This window comes from Dipodomys spectabilis, unplaced genomic scaffold, assembly GCF_019054845.1.
Source record: "Dipodomys spectabilis isolate Male_0828 unplaced genomic scaffold, ASM1905484v1 ptg000089l, whole genome shotgun sequence".
NCBI classification, from domain to species: Eukaryota; Metazoa; Chordata; class Mammalia; order Rodentia; family Heteromyidae; genus Dipodomys; species Dipodomys spectabilis.
In genome coordinates this window covers 4,476,127-4,496,389 of record NW_024870766.1, presented here as the reverse complement: position 1 = coordinate 4,496,389, position 20,263 = coordinate 4,476,127, and the positions used below count along the sequence as shown (strand labels likewise).

General features: G+C 39.5%; 1 protein-coding gene across 2 annotated transcripts in view; it reads left to right on the top strand.

The window, feature by feature from the left end:
- The window catches only part of Cdk14 (cyclin dependent kinase 14), a 538,666-nt gene extending 524,807 nt beyond the window's left edge, over nt 1-13,859 (top strand). For both annotated transcript variants that reach the window (XM_042684715.1, XM_042684719.1), the window contains exon 15: nt 10,536-13,859. The gene's annotated coding sequence lies outside the window, so the exon portion shown is untranslated. The remainder of the gene's footprint in view (nt 1-10,535) is intronic.
- The last annotated feature ends 6,404 nt before the right edge of the window (nt 13,860-20,263 follow it).

Below are 20,263 nucleotides of genomic sequence, written 5' to 3'. Positions count from 1 at the left end.
CTTCTATCTGCTGAGACAAATGTAAACAAATGCACGCACTATTTACCAACCTGAAAACTCTGTGGTGTATGAAAAAAAATCTCCAAATTATCTGAAGAGCTGTGTGTTGAAAATTATGGTCCTCAAGAAGAAACTTAGTTTCGCTGTCACCAGTCATCCCTAACACTGATTATTTCTCAGGAGGAGAAGCAAAAAAAACACCATTAAATATTAGAAAATGCTGTATGACAAGTTGCAGCAGTTATTTGAAGAACCAGTAGCATCTTCAAGAAGACATTGATTTCCCCCTTGCTTTTCCAGCATCAACTTGAGACAACACATGTGTGAAAAGTATGTGATTTCCCTTGATCTGGAACCTGAGACTCCCCTTTCTCATATCCTCCAGCACTCCATCACTGCATGTGGAGTAAAGCCCAAACTCCTGAGCAGGGTCCCTGTCACCCTTTCCTATACTTCAGCTCCCTACCATCGTTCTCTACCTCTACCCATCTCCATCTGGCCTGTAAATGTGTGCCTGCTGCCTTGGCCATTAGCTGCCTCCCAGAGCCCTTGCCAGTGTGACCTGGCCTCCTTCCTCACTTTCTGGATGTTAAGCTTGGACTTAACTTTCAAAGCCCAGGTCGTCTTTGCTGCATGGATACTTCGAGGATCTTATTGACATTTTCCATTTTGACCTTAGTTGTTGTCCTGGCCATCTTGGCCTTCAAATCCATGAATTTATTAAGGCTATGCTGAGCTCTTCAAACTACAGAGCAGTCCTAATGTGCTTGTCTGAGTTCTATGGACCCATAATGACTGATGTAAAGAGTGTCTCTGTTTAACAGTGGGCTTGGAAAATTGTTGAAAATTTAGTAATTTAGCTCATTCAGTCTACTTCAAGCCAATTCCAGAACAAACCTGGGACCTTGCTTTAATACTTCTGATAGTATTCTCCCTCCCACTCTAAGTATTGTGTGTGTTTAAAGATGGATGTTCCCTAAGTTTATTTTTTATGATTTTATTGTAAAGATGATGTACAGAGGGGTTACAGTTACATAGGTCAGGTGGTGAGTACATTCCTTCATTTTCTACCAGTTTTTTCCCCTCTCAACCCCTCTCCCCTACAAGTTCTATCTGAATTTGCTTAGTACCTCTTCACACAGCCCATTGCTTCCTGCAATGATCTGTGCTACATATGCACTTCTTGCCAGTTCAGAGTAGTGGCTTTAGTTATTTCCATGTCACACTGCACAACCATATTCTAGTCTGCCCCAGTTTTAGGCCCCATTCTAGAAACCCCTTAACTCCAACAGACTGAGGCTATCAGGCTCCTGAGTTCCTGTAAAAATTGTGGGCACTCTTGTAAATATTGTGAATATTTACCCCTGCAAAAGACTTCCTAGAAGTCTTTGCCATACTCCAGAAGATACCAGCTTGAGGACTAGAAGGATTCAAATATTCTTTGAGATCCAGCTCTCTTCTAAAGGTCATGGTCCATTTTTTTCAAGTATTTGCATCAGAATAAATGGGAAAGTACTTTGGATAAAAGAAAATGCCACGAGTCCAAAAATTGTTCATAAAGACATCTGTTTTCTGTAATTACATCATGTAGAAAATCTCTTGGCTATCATAGAAATAAAGCAACTCATAGTAGCATACCTAATATGAAAATACTTAAAAATGATCCCATGTAATTGTGAATGGAGTATATACTAGAGAACTTTACATGTATAGTGTTAGCATGCGAGTGGTCACTGATTTGCCCTTGATATTCATTAATGCTATTTTAATCAGCTTGAGGTTGTGAAGTGGCCAATTACTAGGAGCTTAGCTAGATGTCCAAAATCTGCATCTCCTAAGATGGACGTGTTAGACCCACCTTACTGACTGATAGGAAAAGAACGCTAAGACAATGTCTGTTCATGTGTTGCTTTGTGATGTTTGGGAAAGTATCCCCAGGAATAGATGTGTCTCTCATAATATGATATCCACGGCCAGCAAAGAGGGAAAAGTGAGAGGGCTCATGGGGAGAGAGTAGAATAAGGGGCAGACCACTTCAGAAGTATTCAACCTGCTAACATGTAGCACTCACAAAAATACTAATAAAAATACTAAATCCGTTTAAAAAGAGAAGAAGAAGCTTAATGTAAAAGTTGAAGCTACTGAAATTTAAATAGAACTAAGAAACCCTACCAAGATCTGTACAGTAACTAAGTACTTAGGACCGGGGCTCACATCTGTGATTTCAGCTACTTGGAAGTCAGAGATAGGAGGATCATAGTTTGAGATCAGCCTGGACAAAACAAAGAAAAGAAAAAATCCAGTAAAAGCTACCTCAAGGAGCAAACTGAGGTGTGACAGTTTTCATTTGTCATCTCAGCTTTATGGGAGGGATAAGTACGAGGATTAACATCTGGCCCCAGGCAGTAAAAAAGGTTGATATAGCAAAAGCAGGCCTAGCAAAAGCACTAGGTACAAACCCCAGCACAGGGGGAAAAACCCTCAGATAATCCCAGGACAGAGCCTGCAGCCAAACCAAGAAGAAAAGAAGGATGTGCAATCGATGAATAGGCAGTACATATAGTACCACACATCTCTTCAGCTTGCATCAACTATGTTTATGTGTCCTGCACCTGGCTGTTGCTCCTTGGTAGCTCAGAGTTTAGCATTGGAAGGAAATCTCTGTAAACCAACATGACTTCTGGTTTATGTTATATCATTCCCTATAAAACAGTACTATGTGATCTAACCATGCTACAGAAATGAATATTTTAGCTTTACAAGTTGCTGCTCAATAAAATTATTCACAAAACTTATTCGAAATCATATGTGATCATACATAAACATGGTACACTGCTTTGTTATATGTCTTTGTGCTTGACTTATTTAAATACAGTAGCTTAGTAAGGCTGAAATGCAAAAAGAGGGCTAAAGGATCACAATCCTGCTTAATTAGCGATACTTGGGAACCAGTCATTTATAAGGGTATGCTGTCAAACAAATCTTCACATAATATGAAGTACCTGAGAAGAGCAGGATACTTTTGGTGAAAGCTTTTTTGTTTGTCACTAAGTTGATTGCAGTGCTCTATTTCAAACTTCACAGTTTCTATTCAGATATGTCTTTAATATATTTACCCATGTAATCTTTTTAAGCTCATATGTATATCATTTCAATTTTCACAATTTTATGCATTTATTTCATGCATGTAAAAATATTTATATAATTAGAACTTATCTATATATATAATGTTTAAGTATGTTATGTCTTGATAGTTCTGAAAAGGCCTTGGTCAGGAATTTTGCTGTACTCTTTGACATCCACTGAGTCAGGAAGTCATCCCAGAATTACCATTCTGAAATAGGACCAGTATTACCCATTTACATAAATCTGATTTAATAAACAGCCACACCATTAAAATGAAGAATTCTTTTCAGTCAGGACTAATTACATATCCTATAATGCCTGGTCTTTCATGAGGATTTCAATAAATGTTTGCTGTTGATTATTAAAATGATATGTTAAATCCCATCTCCTCATGTGAGAAATGCTTTGTTTTAAAATGTTAGACTTACAGATTTGCCTGAATTTTTTTTAATTAAAATCACCACTTTGGCAGGAAGCTTAAAATGTGCAAAGTCCCTGCAATTAGTGCATTGTGAATCCATATGGATGTCACCAAACAGCTTTCAACTTAAAGGATTTGGGCTACTTTGAGTGATAGACCTTCTGTTAGGCTTAAAACAAAGCCCCTCTATCTCTGCGTTCGTTTTAATTAATATTATCTTGCTGATCTCAAAGATGTGTTCTCCTCTGAAGGGAAGAAGCATGATTATCATAAATCAGAAGTAAGTTACAGACTAATTTTCTGCTTCCTTCAAGGAGCTTCAGTACAGGGTCAGAGAAACTAGAAAACACTGAGTACAGATGTTCTAAAAGAAAATATTATTTCTAGCCAAATTACAATGTAACTAAATGTGCCCAAAAGTTAGTTTGTCTTCACATTTTCTGAATTCATTATGGAGTCCAAAAATTATTTTGAGGTCCAAATTAGTATGAAATCTATACTATAAAAGTATATTGTGCTTTATGTGTATATGTGTGTACATATACACACAAATGAGAATGTGGGTGTATACAGGCCTTTGTGTGTCTATAAATGTCTTGCTTGTATACATGCTTTGGCTTGACAACTTATTTGTGGGCCTCATTATGTACAATTGCTAATTGGGCCTTGATGAATTATGTACCAAGATTTACTTTGTTCTTTCTGGTGTTTTAAGAAAAACTGAACATGGCAGAGCCGTGTAGTTTGGTTGATTGGTTTTTCCAAATATTTTTCATGTAACATGTTGTAGACACGATATTTGGGAAAAGAAAGTTTTCTGGACTTTCTTTTCCACAAAATCAGAATAAGTTCTACAGACATTTATGCATTTAATAAAGGCCTTTATTTTACAACTATTTACAAATATATCTTCTAGAAGGAGTATCTACATGCCTTCAGAAAAAATATTCTGATGCTGCTAGAACACACTGACTTAGGTACCCAAATAAATGCAATTTTGAATATTGGTGTAAGAAGCACACTACTAAAATGACTTTAATTTTTCATTAAATTCTTAAGAATAGGGTAAATATGCAAAATTACAACGCAGAGTTGTGATTTTCTAGAACAAGGAGATAAATGAATTCATTAATCATGCTAGTAGTAAAAAGGCTTAAAATCAGCAAGTTCACTAACAGACACCTCCACAAGTCTGTTTGTTCTGTTCTATTTTGTCTTTTATTCTGACATATAAGAAACCATTCACCAGCCTGGCGCCAGTGGCTTACTCCTGTAATCCTAGCTACTCAGGAGGCTGAGTTCTGAGGATGGTGGTTCAAAGCCAGCCCAGGCAGGAAAGTCCGTGAGACTTGTATCTCCAATGAAGCCACTAGAAAACTGAAAGTGGCACTGTGGCTCAAGAGCTGAAGAGCTCATGGACAGCGCCCAAGCCCAGAGTTCAAGCCCCACGACCAAAAGAAAAAAAAAAGATTCACCATATTCTCTAGGTTTGAGCCCAAAAAATGACCATAATTTTCTATATCACTTGATTACCTAGTTTTATTTCCTTCTTTATATCATAAAATGAATTATAGGGCTGGGAAGGTGGCTCAGTGGTAGAGCACTTGCCTTGCATGCATGAAGCCCTGGGTTCGATTCCTCAGCACCACATAAGCAGAAAAAAACAGCCGGAAGTGGCGCTGTGGCTCAAGTGGTAGAGTGCTAGCTTTGAGCTGAAGAGCTGAGGGACAGCGCCCAGGCCCAGAGTTCAAGCCCCACGACCGGACCCCCCCCCCCAAAAAAAAAAAGAATTACAATTCAGTCTTTAAATGCCTCATTTCCTCAGCATTTTAGATTCTACATTTGAGAAGAAAGTTGGAATTAGTTTTACTCCAGGTCGGAAACAGTTTAAGCTAAATTGATCAAATAATGTTTTTTTTTTTTCTTCAAGAGAACCTAGTTGCTTTATAAATTTTATACTATATTCATTCTTATGAGGTAGCCTTTTTCTGTCAGGTTTTAGTATTTCTTTTGTCTCCACTAAGCTGAGACTTCTTTATAAAGAAGTCTGTGAAATAGAAGTGAGAAATTGCCTCTCAGCCTCACATACATCCTTGGAAAATATCCTGCTCACATTTGAGGCAGTGAAAGGAAAACCTACAGTTGTTTTAATATGCAATCAAAATAATCACTTTTCTCTAGTGAGACTTAAGAGGAGGGAAAATAATAAAAAAAAAATCTTCTATAGAATAAACAGAAGAGCATGAAATATAGAACGTGTGATCACATTGGAGCACCCTGAGATGGGTTCTCGGCTGTGCTGTCCCTCTAGCAGGAAATCATGTACATATATGTAGGGATATGTATATGTACACAGAAAGTTATTGGGGAGCAAAGAGGGAATGAGGAAGAGCTTGGTCCATTCCTAATCTGAGTCTGTGCTTGCATTTAGCACTTAAGGGCTTCTGCATTCTGTTTGCTCAAAAGAGTGATGAAGCACTCCTTACTTATGCCTCAAATCAGAAATGCATGAAGTGTAGCTGCAGAGATAATACATTTTCCCCAAAGGCTTTGGCTGAGCAAATTAGGTGTCAATGGGGTGCCTGCGCAGGCAGTACTCTCTCTAATTAGTCTCTTGAGCCTAGTTGGTGGCGGGTATGAGATGATCTAATCAATTGGTCTGTGTCTGATGGCTCGTGTAAAAATCCTACCAGGCAGACTCTCTCCCACAGGTCACCCACCTGCACAGCAGGACTGCTCATTTTCATTTTTCATCTCCCCCATCACATGAGGCTGACAGTTGGTTTTAAGAAAATTGAATCCAAAAAATATCTAGTTCATAGGGCACATGGGTCAGAACAAAGTTGCATTATGGGTACTAGCGATCCAATTAATTAATATTTATAGCTGAGAAGCCTTATGTAGATATTTCTGAATAAGGACTTTATCAATTGATTCCAATTTCTTGCTTAAAACATTCATTTCTGGAGAAAGAACATTGTAAAAGCAAAAGGAAGATAAAAATGGCATCCATTAATCTTCTGACATATACCTATGAGCAGATGTGTCCATGGTTGAGCTTATAGATCATATTCACTGTTGATTAATATTATGCATACACTATAGTTGAATTATCAATCAAGTATAAGTAATGATTTATATTTATATCATATTTTACTTCCCTATGGTATACTTTTCTTTTCCTTCCACCTAAATCTCCATCATCAAATGCATGATTGCATTTAGATTTCTAAAGATTTTCCTCGCAGTAAACTGACCTGTGAACTATGTACACTCATTACAAATCAAATCTAATGCTGCCCAACAAAAGACATCCCATGGTCTGAGAAGCATCAGGCAGAGGAGATGGCACCTCCTTTATTTTCTTATTCTTGGCTTTCTTTTATTAAGTAACAGACTTGTAATGATCACTAGATTCACCATTTAGTATCTAGTTACTGTTCATATGTATAATCCCATATTGTCCAATTCTGTTTGCATCCTAAGTGGTGTATATGTAATATTTCTAGTAATGGTAGTCAAAAAAAGAGGCAAGACAAAGACAGAGGCAAACATTATCAGTTTCCAAAACATTGAATTCTTTAATGAATTCAGTAGGCCTATAAAGTGCTATTGTACTGACATTGGCTGAATGGTACATGAAAACAAAGTATTCATTTCAAAACTAACATCATAGAATGGAAAAAGAAAAAAGGTAATTTTGTCCTACAAAAGGATATTAATTCTACCCAGCATTTTTCAATGGTGGTGTGTATGTAGATGCTGTACTTTGTGCCCAGCACAGTAGTTGGCTACTGCTGCTGAAATGGCTGCATTGTACCAGTTATTTCAGCAACAAACAAGAACCCAGGCATAGCATATTCTCTCAGTGAATGTGCCATAAGGGAATTCTACACTTGAGTAACCTTCCACTCTGAAGATAGCTTCAGAGTCTACCTTTTTCACTTCTTATTCATTCATAACCTAGCCATTCCTGAGCTGTGCCCTTGCAGACATATTGGGTAACAGCACCAAGCTAAATCAATAACATCATGATAGCGGCTGCACCTTTACTTCCTTCTTGGGAGGAAGTGTGTCAAGGGGGACTAAATAAAGTCTCAAGTTCAGGAGGTCAGTTTGGGCACCAGGCCTCCATTCTGGTGATTACAATGGAAGAGTGGAGGGGAGTCAAGCACAAACTATGTCATTTGCTTGTTTATTCCTAGGCAAGCAGATGTCAAGTTAAAAAACAAAACCCATGATTCCTTTCTCTAGAATAAGCAAGCCTCTGGGAAAAGCAGAATCTCAACATCTGTTTAAACTACGTTAGATGAGATGGATGTTTTTTATCTTTTTACTAAAAATGTGTACCTTGGTAGTACTGATTCTACTTTCTGGCCTTTTTCAAAAAGGTTCTTGTTTACATTTTACCTCATCAAAGGACATAACTCAGAAAAATAGAAGGTATTCCTAGTTCATAGTGTATTCAGAAGTTAAGGCAAAATATATGAAAGATTTAACAGTGGGAGCTAAAATTGTAAGAGTCATAGAAAGAAACTTAGGAGGAAGTTTATAACCTTGGATTTTTTAAGTATGATACTTTTATATTGTTTTAAAATATAATACCAAAAGAACAAGCAACTAAAGCAACACATCTGAACTTAGACTTCATCAAGGCAATCTATGGAACAGAAGAAAATATCTGTAAATTGTGATTTACAAATAAGGGATTTATTATAAATTCTTACTTATGTGATAGGGGATTAATATCCATTATTCATAAAGAACTCCTACACCAACAAAAAGATAACCTAATTTTAAAATAAGCAATGGACTTGAATAGATAATTCCCTAAAGAAGATATTCATATAGAAAATAAGGACATGGAAAGGTGTTCAACATCATTAATCATTAAGGAAATGAAAATAATAAAAATGAAATGCAAACCAGTTTTCCACACAAAGAAAACTATAATTTTAAAAAACAGAAAATAAATATTGGCAAGGATGTAGAGAAATTGGACCTCTTCTTCATTACTGGTAAGAGTGCAAAATGTTACATCCACTTCAAAAAACAGTATGGCAGCTGCTCCATAAAGAACTAATATATGACCCAGAAACTCTGTTCCTTAGGTACATAACCAAAAGAACTAAAAACAGAAATTGGAATGAACACTTGTCCAGGTATGACCTTAATAGCCTTATTCACAAGCCATAGTAATAAAAATAGTTTGGTACTGGCACAAGAACAGGCCTGAGGACGAATGGAATAAAATTAAAGACCCTGAAATAAACTTGCAGGTCTACAGCCACCTAATCTTTGATAAAGGAGCCAAAAAAAAAAACCAAAAAAAAAAAAACAGGATGGAAGAAAGACGGCCTCTTCGACAAAGTACTGGCAGGATTGTCTATACATATATAGAAAACTGAAGTCAGATCACTTTGCACCAGAATCAATTCCAAATGGATCAAAGACCTCGAGGTAAAAGCAGATGATATCCTGAAAATATTACAGGAAGGAATAGGACTCCTTGGCACAGGTTGAAACTTTCTTAATAAAAACCCAGAAATACAACTGAAATATACATTAACTGATGAATAAGCAAAATGAGTTTCATCCAAATAAAATAATGACGTATCAATACATACTAAAACATGAATGTATTTTTAAATGTTATGCTAATTGAAAGCAATGAGATCCCCATCATATTTTCTGATTCCATTTATATGGTATCCAGAATATATTGCCAAATAATGTGAGAAGGAAAGAAGGGTCATGCTGACTTAAAAGGTGTGAATTCTCTTTGGGGAATGGTAAAATGTTTTGGAACTAGAAATGTCCCAAATATGTTTGGAAAAATAGCTGTGCAACATCATGATGCCCAATGCCAATAAAATATACACTTTGAATAGTTAATTTTATGTCATGAACTTCAGCCTAATAATAGGAAACTGAGCAGAAAGTACACATTCTGAAAGATCATCAGAGTAAGTAGAAGAGATGAGTAGTAAGTGGGCAGTGCCATGTTAATAGTTTTCAAGAGTAAGAGTAGAACTTTTTGCTCTCCAGGTCAAGGTATCACTGAGTTGCTGCCAAGTGGGGCAGTGTCCATGGTGCTACAGCCGTGGGACCACAGTACCGTGAGGGTTCCAAAATTAGCCAAAACCCTTTGGGCCAGGCTCAGAATCACCCTAGACATGGAGATAGGAAGGCCTGGCCCAGTGTCAGTAACCAGGAACCAGCTTCTAAGGCTAGGGTGGTGAGTGGTTCTGGAACAGAGTGGAGCCAATGTGTCCAATGCTTCAGCTGTGCATTGAAGCTGGGAATCATACACTGTACCTGGATAGATATTCTTCTCCCATCCTAAAATCCACCAAAGATGCTAGAACTGAAAAGAATTACAGAGAGATGTACCAGGGGAGGGGGGGTAGGAGTTGGGGTGGGAATTCTTTCTTTCTCTTTAAATCATACCAGGTTTTAAGCAGACAGTATTGGAAGCATGTAGTCTGATGCAGGGTATTGAGAACAAGCTGCCAGTTCAGTCTTACCCGTCAATGTTCATTCTGCCAAAAGTAAAATACTGATTACAGGGAACCAGAAAACAACAGAGAGCTAGCTAATTTGTGAAAGCAAGGATGGGATCCATTTTCTATTCCATGTTCCTTAAAGTGAACACAATCTGCCCTTTTAAAGACTATGTGATGCTACAAGTACTTAGTTAAGACCTGTACTACTACTAATGATCTGGGAAAAGAAACTTGCTGGATTTTTCTGTAAATAATCCAAGAGGTAGTTAGCCCCAGTTTAGCTATTTTAAAGGAGGAAAATACAGGAAGAGTATTTGTTGATTGGACTAAGAAAATCATTCTACCTGAAATATATGTTCTTGGGCGGCTGTGGAGAGCCCAGTGGACTCCTATTAGCCAGACCAATTTTGAAGTCTCGGGTAATTTAGGGAAAATGAATGATTTTTTTTTAATGTAACCATTTTCTCTTTTCCTCCTTTCAGGATTAAGTTGTCATCATTCAGGAAAGAAACAAAACATTAATGAAGTGGCCAATAATGTGAAGGGAATCATGGATTGGTTTCCCTGCGCTCCCTGTGGTGGATTTCACTTACAAGAAAATTGAAGCTGGCAAGACCCTGTTTTCTCTGCAATTCATTTAAAACCTTGCACGCATTTGGATACCTTGTGATTTCCAAGAACTATGTGAAGATTAAGCTTTGCTTACTGATACATGGCATGTATTCTTTTCAGTCTTTTGTGTTTGATTTTGTTTGATTTCCCTCTGCAGCACAGCGTCTCTGTAAAGGTTTTTATGTTTTCACCACCCATGTCTTAAATACATTAAGACAACACATTTGGTGTTCACACTTCTTCAGTAATGTCTGTACTTGAAAGCCACACAGTGGCAAAAAAAAAATATGTGTTTTCTTTGAGAGCAGTGCATATTTTGTAACCACTAAGGAAGGACCTTTTTCACTGCAGCAAACCCCTGTTCTCTGACTGACTTAGACAGCAGGGCCCCAGACTGTGGGGCCCACCTGTCGCTTACCTTTTGAAGAATTTGCAAAATGTGTTTTGTTTTGTTTTGTTGTTTCTTGGAAATAACCACACATTTGTATAGGATAGTGAAACTCACTTAGCCTTTTCAAGCCACAAATAGCATAACTGTCTTCAGAGCAGTTTGGAAATGAAGAAAACACATACTAAGCATCAAGAACAAAGACAGGGCTATACCGAATAGTTTTCAACCTCAAGAAATAGAGGTAACTTTTTACATTGGTTCTGTGTCTTGTCAACATCTTTTTTTTTTTTTTTTTTGCTATCTCTACTCTGTTAACCCCTTGTGTTTTATATGGAGAAAAGAGTGAGGAACAGAATATTTAAAACTTGGGTGTAAAAGATTCAGATCATAGTTCAGAGGAACTCTGAACACAGCCTTGGATGATTAATACTTAAACGCAAAGGATTAATTTACCCAGAGTGAAAGGTTTTCTCACTTACAACACACACCTTTGATTATATTTTTAGAAAACATTCCAAGCTCATTAGAAGATATCATTGGGTACCTGACTTTAAACCAGTCTTCTGGAATAACTGTTCAAATGCAGGTTTTAGAAACAATGCAGGAATTTTGCTTTAAAGATAGAAATAGGAAAAAGGAGACTCCAGCTTCTCTTGTTTAAGGATACCAGGAGCCTGTGGCAATGCAGAAAAGGCACTGGTATTGACCTTTTTGATCTGGAGAGGGGCTGCCTGGTGGAGGCTGGCTCCCATGGGAAATTCTGGTGTTACTGGGGTCAAGAAGCAGTTTAAAGACTTTCATCTACTGCATGCACAGTTCCCACAGAAATACCTTTGTGTCCATTGCTTCACATTTTCCTATTTGTTAGAAAGAAGGAGCAATGACAATTTTGAAATATGCCATACACTTTTAGGATCAAAACTAAGAATTATGATCCATCTCTACAAGGGCTTTCTGAGAGTCAGGTCTGGGGAAACTTCCCTATAGTCAAACCCATTACACATAGAGAAGTGGACCCAGAATACCTCTCTATAAAATGGTACTGTCTGTGGAGTGAAGTGAGGTGTGAGTGCATATTCCAGGTCAAAACCCGTCCTAACCAGATGTCTTGTTCATCATGAACTCATGAATACTAGGCAAGGAATTGTTTACTAGTTGGTTTTTAAAGAAAGTAAACAAAACCCAATACTAGAATGTTTACTCTTTACTACCCAGGGATCTTTCTCATTCCTCTTCCATACATTCCAATCCATGGAAGTCTTTAGAGCTATTTTGATTTAAAGTATACTTAAATTAGGATTTCTTGAAGTAAACATATGAAAGAACTGTATATGTAATCAGAAACGGCCTTTTCCCTGTTCCTTATTTTGAATTGTTCACTTATTTGGGGGAGAAGCGTAATGCTCGTGTTTTATAAGTTTAAATCAAAGAGTTGGTTGATTAAACCTTACCATTTAATAAGGCTTCTAATTTGAAATTATTTAAGGTTGAAAGACTTCAATTAGGAATGTGAGGGTGATAAGATCATGCCCTTCTCGTAGACAACTTCTCTTGGGAAATAAAACGTAGCATAGGGAATCAGTCTTATGACAGAGACATGCTCCCAGCAAGTTAAAAGCTTTTCAGATCCCCATCCTTGTCAACCACACAGGAAATCCAAAGTTTGGTTTGGCCCCTTTCTTTCCTCTCCTTTTTGCAATCACAGACCCATCCCTCCTCCCCCCACACCCACACCCACACCTGCTTTTCACTCCTAGGCTCCCTGAGGGGAGTCATGAAAATCAATACAGACTATGTTCATTAACAGATTAATTATACTGGAATATATCAGAAAAAGGGAAGCACTGGAATGTTTGTGAGATTATTTTTGTATGAAGGAGTCACTTGAGGTCCACCAGCTGGTGAGAATAGCATGAACACCTTAGCCTGGTGACTGCATTCACATGACCTCACTGCACAGGAAATATGCAGGAAGGAGATACCAGGACTTCATTTCCATTTCATTAAAGGACTGGTTTGATTGAAATGATGTTCAATGAAAATATAGAGGGCAGAAAGCTGGGGTGGCTGTCTACCTATGATGCATGGGTTAGAAGCTACTTCTCCCTTCCAAGAATGATCAGAGGACTCTGCAAAGGAGCCTCCAAGGCTTCACAGAGATCAAGGCTCAGTATCCTTCCTCGGTGTGTATAGGACAGCCGATATAATAAGCACCCTAGGTATGCATTCATATAAGATTCTCATCTGTGAATATTACTGGATTTGTAATCTTTGTTATATAAGAGGATGTTTAGGCTGTACATACTGGGGTAGATTGTTGCCTGCCCCTTATACATAGGAATATGCTGCATTACTGTGTGTAACGTCCATCTCCTTTACTGGCTTGTAGGCAGAGGAAACTGTATGTTACTGCCTCGCAATTTTCTCATACATCAGAATAAAACCTTCCAAATCTCAAATAAAATAAGCAATTACCTATTGCCATTCCCCTTCTCATAGCAGCATATATGAAATCTACACTCTTTGTTTGGAAGTGGACTTTTCCCTTTTATTGTCTTTTTTGTGTGTATGATGCACTGAGATATGTACTTTCTAATGAGGTTGGTACCTACGAAATGTGCTAGCATCATTCAGAAAACTATTATACTTCAAAAGGACATCTAGTAAGGAGAACGGAATACTATGCGTTGCATATTTGTTACCACTTGTAATTTGTCTGTATTATGAAGGATGTAACGGTTTGTCAGCTGTCACTTGTTTTATTGTAACATGATATGGAATAAAGTATAGAAGATTCTCCATACATCTTGATATACCTTCATGAGTGCCCAAAAGACTATCTCCCGTAATAAAGAAACATTGTCTTAAAATTCTTTGTCACCAAAGGCAAACACACTATGTGAGAAGGAGTGGGGGCCATGCAAAATGAATCTGTGAGCTGCAGGTTACTCTCTGGCTCTGTGCTCATGGTCACCACAGGGTCTATTCATCTCTGATGAGCTGGAGCCTATCTGGTCTTTTCCATGACGGTCCCATTTAGCTTTTATCTACTCTCTGTAGATTCCACTCCATTGAATGCTTTACATGTGATCAAAGCTTCACATACAGATGCTCTGGGAAATAGCTTCACTGTTTCTTACTGAGCTCAGTACACCTCCCCAAACACACCCATGGTTGCATGTGCCCTGAACAGGCAGGGCACTGTCAAAACCCCACAGTGGACTGGTACTGCTGGCTTGGAAGTCTGGTCCTACTTCAGTCACTACCTTCTTGTCAACTCTCTCATAATTCCACACATCCCTGCCACACCCCCATAATTTAACAAATTACTACTAAGGTTTATGCCAAATATGGCCATCAATCTGCAGAGTATATTTAGTGTTTTGAATGTTTGTGAGTCTATATTGGATTTTTTTTTTTAATTCCAGGAAACCTGGTTTTCGCCTAGCCAGATCGCTTACCCATGAGCAGCAGCTGATTTTGCTACCTTTGCTCTTCTATAACCTCTGGGGCTTCTGTTTGTGAACCCTTCACAAAGCAGCATCCTCTCCCACAGAGGTAGACCTGCCTGAATGCTCCCAGGCAGGGCAAGTTCCAGTACAGCTGGCAGGTCTCCACCTCTAGCTGCTCCTGCTTTTCCACTAAAGCACTGGGGTGCCAGTGCTAAGGGCAAATGCATCTTTACACAGTCACTGCCACCGCCACCAGATTCTAGAACAGGAGACTACACAGAGGTGGACTTCCCAGTATCCATCATAGTGATAATGTGCACATTTATTACTTGAATGAGAATCCTAAGCACTGAATATAATTTAAAAAGTCAAAAGAGTGATGCTCCAGGAATCTGGTGGGTGAGCTTGTTTTTTGAGTTTCATGGTTGTTGGATTTGGGGTGTCGTTTGCTTTTTGGTTTATTGTGGTACATAAGATTGAATTAAAATCTTTGAGCTTGCCCTCGACCACTTGAGCCATGCTTCCAAACCTTCCCCCTTTCTTTTGTATTGGTTATTTGCTTTTAACCTGGACTGGTATGGGATGCAAATCTTCTACTTGTGCTACCTGTGCTGCTGGGGATGACAGGTGCACATCATTGTACCCAACCATTGTGCTTCACCTTAGCTGGGATAATGGTATGTGGCACCACACCCTGCCATTGATTAAAAATAGAGTCTAGGGAACTTCTTTTTTGCCTGGGCTGGCCTCAAACCCTGATTCCCCATCTTCAACCCTGCAAGTAGCTAGGATTATAGGCTTGAACTACCACACCCAGCCCAGGGTGGTGGTTTCAGGGAGCAAAATATATAACCTTATTTTACTTCCAAGCAGCTATGTTCCGTTTGTTGAGGTCACTCCCAGCAGCCTCAGCGGCTAGCTCACATTTTAGAGCTTTACTGTGTGTCTATAATGATTTAATCACATGCACTCTTAATAAAAGAAAGGGGATGGAGGGCTGGAATCTATAGGAGACCAAAGAAATGCCTTTGAGAAATATTTTTAACTTTTTAAACGTGGCAGTACAGCTGTCAAGCATCCTCTCAATTTCATAATTGCCCACTGTTACAGTCTTTTTCAGCAGGGCTCTTCCTGCACTGGTGGGTTGGAGGGTGTGATGGGAGCGGGCTGAGGGAAGCAGCTGGAGTCAGGAGGGCGGCACTCCTGTAGTTGCTATCGGCCCCCAGAGCAAAGAAAAACCAGAGGGGAAGGTGTTGGAGCAACCTTGTGCCACTGGGTTAACACGTACAGTTGCTGAATAATGGCGGGCATTGTAAATCTCTGCAATGAGAGCCTCACAGTGGCCCAGAAGCCTGCTGCTACCAGTGGGTGGTGGCGTTATGGGCATTAGCTTTGAGAAGCTTATATAGGAGAGGGGGCTAGTATAAAGGACACAAATCAGGGGAAAACTGACAAGATTAAAAAAAAAATCCAAGGCCTCGTATTTACTGTTCATCCCCCACGCTCTCGGTGTGCTATATTGTCTGCGTTGAGTCATGCTGAGAAAGAGCCCAGCACAATAATAGCTCCGAGCAGCCTTGCAGCCCGGAAGCCATCCTCTGCCAATGTTGCTGACTGTGCTAGTGGAGAATGGGATTCCAATAGAGTTGTCTTTTTTATTCTTTCCCTGCGAGACCACCAATAATTATGGAAGGCACACTGCAAAGATGGGGTAAGAGTTCTCTGTTGGGGTATATCCTGAGAAGTGATCTGACAGATGTTAGCTATCCAGCCCCAAGTGTGCCAACCTGGCAGACTCATGGTGTCAGGGAAATCCAGGGACTCATCTGAACCAGCAGTTCAAGAGTTCAGTTATAATAAAGCTGAGCTTTATCCATCATATTACAGGGAGAAACAATTATTCTTACCTTCTCCTCTTCTTCAGCCAAATCTGGTAACAGTATCTTTATCCCCAGAGAAAGGCTATAACCCATTGAGAACCTTGGGGGAAAAAAACAAGACCCACCTCCAGGAACTGACACTTGAAAGATTCATCCAGAGCCTCATGTATTTCATTCCCATAGCCCCATGGTTCTTAACACCTGACTCATTTGAATCACCAGGCAATTTTTAAAACATTTCCACACCTACCAACTCCTACTCCTTCCCCACATACCCATTGACCAACATTCTAGAAAGATGGAGGGTAGACTAGCCTATATGGAAACTCAACAGGTGATTCTCTTGTGCAGCCAGTGTGAGAGCTGCTAGATTCCTCCCTTCCTCTGACCTGTCTGCTACTTTAGTAGGGGCCTAAAGTCTACTGACTTTTTCTTCAAGGGCCAGAGAGAGAACACCTTAGTCTTGGCATGCTGTACAACTTCTGTTTCAATTATTCATTTGTAGTTGTAGAGAAAACAGCCAGGCATAATCCATAGGTGAATAAGCATACATATGTTCCAATAAAACTACTTGTAGATACTTGAATTTGAGCTTGGATCTCATATAATTTTTAACAAGTCGTTAATGTTTTTTTTAATTTTTTAAAACTAAACATTTTAGAATTATTTTTAATTCACCGATCACATATAAAATGTCTGTGACAGAAATTAGCTGGGGTAGGGGAGTTGTAGTGTGTATAACTTGGTTTAGAACATAGTTCTGGGAATGGGGTAGTAAAAGAACCACTCCTAACATCTTCAAGGTCTGGATAAGAAGAAAAGTCAGGACATATCTACATATTTAAAATATTTAAAACAAATCCAACTAACAAAATGGTAAGTACATTCTGTTCTCTTACTTTGGCATACAGGCCTTCCTCATGGCCAAGAAGACCAGATTTGCACAGAATTCTTGTACTCCAGGTTTTTTCACCAAAGTTTGGCAATATGGGAAACAAGCTGCCCAATCTCAGCTCCATTCACAAGGTAAGCTGTGTGTGTGTGTGTGTGTGTGTGTGTGTGTAAATCCTACTCTTCACACTCTGTCCATACCTTTGGCAAAGGCCCCTCATTGGCCTGCCCATAGATAGGGGGCATGCGTAGGAAGACCATGCTTCAAAACAACGGACTAAAACATCAGACCCTATCTAAAAACTAAAGCAAAAAGGGCTGAAGGTGAGACTCAAGGAGTAAAACACCTGCCTAGCAAGTGCAGGGACACTTTGGGTAGTGCCCCATGAGATACCATCCTTCCCTCAGTCCCACTGGAAGAGTTGCATTGGTGTTGATGTTATTTTCATGCAATAGAGACGTAGGCAACAGTCACAGAAGTGATACAGAAGACCACCTGATGGTTTGCACTGGTTCCAAGATAAGGGGTAAGAATGGCAGCAGGGAGACTGTCTTGAGAAAGACACAAAAGAATTTCCTAAGGCACATAGAAGAGCAAATGCCAACACAAAGTGCCATGATGTCATGATGGCGGCTCAAGCCTGTAATCCTAGCTACTTGGAAGGTGGAAATCAGGTGGTGATGATTTAAAATTAGCCTGGGCATAAAAGTTGCCAAGACTCCACGCTCATCAAAGGCTGGGAACAGTGGCACTCTTCTGTTGCCCCAGCTACAGGGAAAGCATAACGACTAGATGCAGTCGTACATACCTTTCATCCCCAGGAATACGCAGAAGCACAGTGGGAGGAATACAACACAGGCCAGCCTAGGCATAAAGTGAGACCTTATCTCAAAAATAACAATGTCTGAGTCAAGCAGAAAAGGTCAGATAAGGTGATGTTAGGGAAATGAACCCTATGTATTCAAATGTTGTTTTTTCTTTCATGCGATTGTTTCTAATGCATTTATAAGATTATTTCTTTGTTGCTTTGTATGTCCCTCCCCCACAGTATAACCCCTGCGTTCACTGTATTTCATGTTGGTATAATTTGTGGAGGGAAAGGGGAAAAACAAATCGTTTAAATAGGGATGCAGGTGGACACATTGCAACAATTAGATGTACAAGTTGTTATGTCAAAAACGAACTTTACAACTTTGGTGCGGGGGTGGGGGTGGGGGGGAGAACCCAGGGAGGATTAATTGGGGCCGGGGGAGGGGAGGATGGGAAGGGATGGGAAGGGGAAACAAAGGAGGAGGCTACAACGCTTGATAAGAAATGTACTCATTATCTTGCCCATGTAATTGTCACCCCTCTGTACAGTATTTTCACAATAAAAAAATAAAATAACAATACAAAAAGAAACTGGAGGCTCAAATGACAGAGCTTCTATCTTAGATCCTAAATTCAATCCATAGTACCACCTTATTGCCCCCCCTCAACACACACACACACACACACACACACACACACACACACACACACAGAGTAAAATGAGACATGATGCACCTCTCATGCCAATTCACCCCAACTTCCAGGATCCAGTAGTTAAAATATCATGGATTTTGCCAGGACCAGAATTTGAACTGAAGGCATTACACTTACTTGGCTTGCTTATCAGCCTGCTTGCTCAGCTAGTATGCTACCACTTGAGCTACACCTACAACCCAGCCTTCTGTTCATTATTCTGGAGATGGTGTCTCATGGACTTTTCTGCCCAGGCTGGCTTCAATCTGAAATCTCCAAATCTCAGCCTTCTGAGTAGCTAGGATTACAAATAGGAGCCACCAGCACCTGGCTCAAATTTTCTCTACTAAAGCTAAGTACGATTCAAGGTATCTCTCAGCTTTTCAAATAACAGATCTACCAAGGGCATTCTGAACATTCCTTTCTCCATTTGACTTCTCTAGGCAGTACCTTTCTGATGCCCCACGGAATGTAGGACTCCCTCAGGGGGAGCTGCTTTTACTCACTTCATTTCTATAGTTTGTCCCCGGCATAATTCGTGATCCCCAGATATTTGTGCTACATAGAAACTTACATTAGGCACATAAGTTGGCACGGATCTTTTCTTTTTTCTTCACAAAGCAGAGCAACAGATAAAATTCCTGAGTCTTTCTCATGCTCTGTGAAATGGTGGGATTGTTACTGAACCTTTGGACCTCTTCTGTGCATGCTGGAATTAGGACATGTGGCTTTGATGGGCTTGCCTTACTGACACCCAGCCATACCTGCTGGAGAGAGATTGAATTGTCCTCAGTCTCTGTGTCCATTATCTTCCAACTGTACTGGAGAATTCACAGCAGGCAAAGAAAGCTGACTTTTTTTGCTGCTGCTGATTATTAATATGCAGGTGATGTGGTATATTTCCAAATGTCACCAAAATAGAAAATCAACACAGTCCTTAAATGTTATTTAAGGATCTCTTATGTCATCTAATGCATATATTTATCATGATATTTTTGATCATCTCGTCTTACAGGCTAAAAAGGAGACAGACCCTGAGAGTGCAGGGTCTGCATTTGGATGACAATTTGACCCCATTTTCAGCAGCATGGTGGGAGGGAGGACTTGCTGAAGCCTGGTACATGCCCCAACTTCTCAATCCACAAGTGGGCCTGAATGATGAAGTAATATTTGCAAAGTCACACATCAGTAAGTGATGAAGTTACAGCCTCAGACTGGCCATTTGCAGGGGGAAGGGAGCTAAACTGAACCCTAGAAGTGTAATGCAAATGCTGCCACTGTAGCCACAAAGTAAATGAGCTAATGTCTTCTCTGTTTATGATGACTTCAGCATCATGTTTAAACTCTGTGACACACCATGAATGAGCATCTTTGTGCTTGTGGCTGTAACTCAGGAAATTATCTTCCTTTACTAGGGTCACTTCAAGCCTCCAGGCCTTATTAGAACTCTCCCATATTTTTTTGGTCCACAGTGACCATG